Source organism: Antechinus flavipes, chromosome 4 (assembly GCF_016432865.1).
Source record: "Antechinus flavipes isolate AdamAnt ecotype Samford, QLD, Australia chromosome 4, AdamAnt_v2, whole genome shotgun sequence".
NCBI lineage: Eukaryota > Metazoa > Chordata > Mammalia > Dasyuromorphia > Dasyuridae > Antechinus > Antechinus flavipes.
The window spans coordinates 188,059,779-188,064,767 of NC_067401.1; the positions used below are offsets into that span (position 1 = coordinate 188,059,779).

General features: G+C 37.4%; 2 non-coding genes across 2 annotated transcripts; one reads left to right on the forward strand and one right to left on the reverse strand.

Annotated features, from left to right (window-relative positions):
* Positions 1–582: 582 nt before the first annotated feature.
* TRNAP-UGG (transfer RNA proline (anticodon UGG)) lies at positions 583–654 on the forward strand. The gene has a single exon. It is a non-coding gene; the product is annotated as a tRNA-Pro (tRNA).
* A 3,770-nt stretch (positions 655–4,424) lies between these two features.
* Positions 4,425–4,506, reverse strand: TRNAL-AAG (transfer RNA leucine (anticodon AAG)). Its single transcript has one exon. It is a non-coding gene; the product is annotated as a tRNA-Leu (tRNA).
* Positions 4,507–4,989: the final 483 nt, after the last annotated feature.

Genomic DNA, 4,989 nt, shown 5'->3' on the forward strand with positions numbered 1-4,989 from the left:
GAATCTGGAAGGTCTCTCTCTTTTCAAAACGCTCTTTTGACATTTACAAGTGGTAGGCTGTAATTTCTTTATCTGTAAAATGTGGTCCTGAACAATTCTTCCTAGACAGTTTGGACCTCATCAAAGTTATTGCAGTTTTCCAAATGTATTTTTTCAAATATTCGCAAAGCACAGAACAAATGTCTAGTAGCTGCTTATTTACTAATTAAATTAGGGCTCTGAGAGAGGGAGCGGAAATGAAGAAAAGTAAGGAAGCTTGTCTGCTTTTTTTTTTTTTTTTAATGTATCGCTAGAGCTTAGCATACAGTGCCTGTAAATATGAATTGATTGCCCATTAGAACGAAATTGAGAAAAAATCAGAACTTAGAGTTGAATTCAGACGATTACGTTCTGAGGTTATTACAATTGGTTCAATATAGATTAATCGTGGAGTTGGATTTTCTAGCTAAGGTCTGATGATTGACTTAAATATTGAGAAATTTGACGTTAATTTAAAAAAATTAGAAATGATTGTTGAATATAATGGAAACAGACAAAGTTAAATAAACTCATAGGCATTCTAGTCAAGGAGCTTTTTCAACTGGCTCGTTGGTCTAGGGGTATGATTCTCGCTTTGGGTGCGAGAGGTCCCGGGTTCAAATCCCGGACGAGCCCATGTTTTTCCCTTCTCCCCTCCCCACTTACTCCCTATTAGAAATACAAATTAAGAATTTAATAATTCTTTGGTTTTCAAAACATCAAAAAGTGGGGAAAACTGCAGTGGAAAAATAAATTTTCCTATCTTGCATATGTTAACGTGACTTTGGCAAAATAACAACTGTTTTCTTAATAGTGTACTTTCTAGGGATGTACACCTTGATAATGAGGATGACACACACGTTTGCCAGAGCTAGGTAAGTGTTTGGGAAGTTCCCAAGGAAGGCGAGGGAGAGAAGAGGTATTCCACTGACTACGAGACCGAAAGATCTACAAAGCCTTTGTGCTGACCTCATTTGTTTTATGCCTGTGAAACCCAGACAGCGCACCAGCGTTAAGCCAGGAAACGGAATACTTCTCATTTGAATTGTTTTCAGAAGGTTCTGAAGACGGCCTGGCAGGACAAGATACCAGACCCTGGGGTCCTTTCCTCTCTGTCACAGGACCTCTCAGCTTGGTGTGCCCCCATCAGAGATAGCGCTGTGCTCTGCAGCAAAGCAGAACTGACGAAGCGCAAAGGAAATGAGATGGGAAATTTAGAGAATCCACCCCAAATGTACGTAGGGACTATTGGCGCCGGAGGTGTGGTAGAGCATTCTTATTGCGTCTGTGGATGACCGAATCAATATGGTCAGCGCAAAAAAGCAAAAGATACTGGGGCTCCTATGCAGGGGCATTTATAGTAGGAGTAGCCCGTGCCTTAGGGCTGTGCTTTGGCGGTTGGGGGAACTTCCTGTTTTGCCTCTTTGTTGGCACTGTGTTTCAGAGAAAAGGGTAGAGAATCCCCAAGCCTTCCTGAGAGGGAGACTACAGTGGCATATAGGCCACTTTGCTGAGAGTGTAAATGAATACTTTCCTAATTACTATTGTGGATTGATATTTGTGCTATTGGTCTATGTGCTAATTTGTGAAATGGGCTTTGTGTAAGCCACACAACTTTGTTGTGTGTGCAATGCATCATGTTTAATAAATATATACATTATATGCACGTCACCTTTAAGGAATAAACTGTATGCAAAGTATATGTATGTCTTCTTCCCCTCGCTTTTATTTTATCCATTCTTTTATAATATTGAATTCCAAAGTCTTTCTCTCCTTCTTACCCCTCTCCTACTCAATGAGAAGGCAAGCAATAAAATATCTTATATATGTAAAATTATGCCAGACATGATGACATATTAGCCACATTGCAAAAAAAAAAAAAAATGAGATTGTTATATTTCAGTTTGCACATAGAGTTTCTCCTTTCTCTCTCTGGAGGTGGATAGCATGTTTTCATCATGAGTCTTTTGGAATTGTCTTGGATCATTGTATTGATTAGAATCACCAAGTTATTCATAGTTGATCATCATTAATTACAATAATGCTGTTACTGTTTCCAGGTTATTTTCACTTCACTTTCCCTTGCTTAATATAGATCTTCTACCTAACTTCTTTTCCACCCTCCCATTCCTTCTGCCCGTTATTTCTTAGAAAATAATAGAACTTCATCACAATCTTATGCCACAACTTGTTCAATCATTCTTTAGTTGATAAATATCCCCTTAATTTTCAATTTTTTGCTTCCTCAAAAAGAATTGTTACAAATATTTTTGTACAAATACCCCTTTGATCTCCCTGGGGTATAAATCTAGTATGGCATTGCTTAAAGAGAATGTCCTTTAGGCATAGTTTTAAATTAAAAGCTATATGTCATTTAAATTTTTTCTCAATAGTATTTTATTTTTCCAATTACGCATAAAGAGAGTTTTCAACATTCATTTTCATAAGATTTTGACTTACAAGTTTTTTCTCACTTCTTCCTTTACTTTCCTTCCCCCTCTCCTCCCAGGAAATAAGTTAATATAGGTTATACATGTTCAATAATTTAAAACATATTTCCATATTAGTCATGTTGTGGAAAAAACTCAGAACAAAAGGGAAAAATCATGAGAAAGAAAAAGTAAACAAACAAACAAAAAAGTGACAATACTATGCTTTGATCCACATTCAGTCTTCATTTCTTATAGAACAATAATATTCCATTTCATTTATATAAATATATTCCATAATTTATTCAGCCATTCCCCAACTGATGGGCATCTATCCACTCAATTTCCAATTTCTTACAACTACATATAGAATATAGAATACAAATATTTTTCCTCATGTGGGTCCTTTTCCTTCTCTTATGCTCTTGGGATATAGATCCAGGAGTGACATTGCTGGACCAAATGGCTGGATCTTTTCACAACTGTAATATCAATGCATTAATGTCCCAATTTTCCTATATCCCTTCCAAACATTTGTCATTATCTTTTCCTGTCATCTTAATTAATTTGAGAGATGTGGAGTGATACTTCAGAGTTGTTTTAATTTGCATTTCTCTAATAGTGATTTAGACCATTTTTTCCTATGAGTAAAATATGCCTTTAATTTGTTCATCTGAAAATTGTCTGTTCATATCTTTTGACCATTTATCTATTGGAGAGCAACTTGTGTTATAAATTTGACTCAGTTCTCTCTATATTTTAGAAATGAGGCCTTTATTCAAACACTGCCTGTCAAAATTATTTCACAGTTTTCTGTTTCTTTTCTGATCTAGACTGTATTGATTTTATTTGTGCAAAAACTTTTTAATTGAATGTAAACAAAATTATCCATTTTGCATTTCATAAGTATTCTCTGTTTCTTGTTTGGTTATAAATTCCTCCCTTCTCCAAAGATCTGAAAATCTATCCCTTACTTATAATATCACCCTTTATGTCTAAATCACGAACCCATTTCGACCTTATCTTGGTATAGAGCAATACACATCATTTTTAATGTATATAAGTATCTCAACGGGCTCAGTGCAACTTTAATTTAGTAAATAGGCCCTCTAGCGAAGGCTTCTAGAATGGTGATTAAAGTTGCTTAACTCGCACTTCGACTTCTCTGGAGGAGAGTGCTAAGGGCCAAAAAAAATTGCATCCTTTTCCATTATAGCACATGTGAGTTTGGTCATAGAAATGTAGGCTTGGGCAATGAAAGTCTAGCGAAAGAACAAACCTCTTCCCCTTCTTCCTCCCTTCCCTACAGTCCTCACATCCTTTCCGTTATGTACTAATAGTGTGAAATTTGTAAAATGAGGGAAGTGGTATCATTAACACAAGAGAGTTGTAGTGAGGATCAAAGGATGTTTCTTTTTGCAAACCTCTACTATCCCAAAGATTATTTTTTCTCTCAGTCCAATAACCAGTCATATTTTCAGCCAGCCCAGCTAATCTGCGTTCGCTCCAGCAATCCAGGAAAGAGGAGTGAGATTAGGGAAGATGATGAGTTAATAAATTACTTCAACTTGTCACGTGTCACACCTACAGCCACTCACACTCCTCTTCATCACGTCTAACAGCAATCCGTCACATAGTGATAGTAATAATAATACATCCATTAATAAACTCATATTAACCCAACACGTTCATATTCTCCATATACTAAATGTATTTATTTGTTCAGACATGCCCCAGGAGATGCTACAAAATGCTTTTCAGTACATTTGCAATAATTACACTTCAAATGAGGGACGTAATTTCTGTTGACCAGAGGAAATGACAGTAACAGGGACCGGCGTCAGTGGTCGAGCGGTTAAGTCCACCCGAAAGCTTAGTTGTACTAAGGGAAACGATTGTGCAGGAAGCCCACTTAGCGTGGGATGTTATGTAAAGAAGACTTGATCAAAACAATTTTGGGGAAAAATACCAGCCAGCTGGCAGCGGTGGGATTCGAACCCACGCCCCCGAAGAGACTGGAGCCTTAATCCAGCGCCTTAGACCGCTCGGCCACGCTACCAAATGCGCGTGGACGTAGCAGGCGTATCCTCCTTCAAGGATTCTGAGTGCTGGTGGGGGAGGGGAGGGGAGAAAGAAAGGTATTAGAATGAGAGACGGAAAATATACGAGTGGAAGGCTAGCGAATCTAAGCCGCTACCTTTGGATTTACACATGGTCTTTTTTAATAAGATGGAGACACGTGTTTGCATGTACTCAAGCTACAGAAATGGATTCTTCTAGACGTTTAGTTCGGCGCCTTAATACTATCCTGATACTTTGTCACCTGAACACGTTTTAAAATTCTGTCCTTTGGGATAAAAAGCTGCATTATTTTTCTTTATAATTTATTTTAAACTGATACTTTATCTTTTCTTTTCTTTCTCCCTTTCTCTCTTCCTCTCTGCCCCCACACCCTTCTTTTTTCCTTTCCCGTCACTGTCCCACTAATTCTCTAACTTCTCATAGAAGCCTTTCTTAATCAAGCAAAACAAATCAGAACATT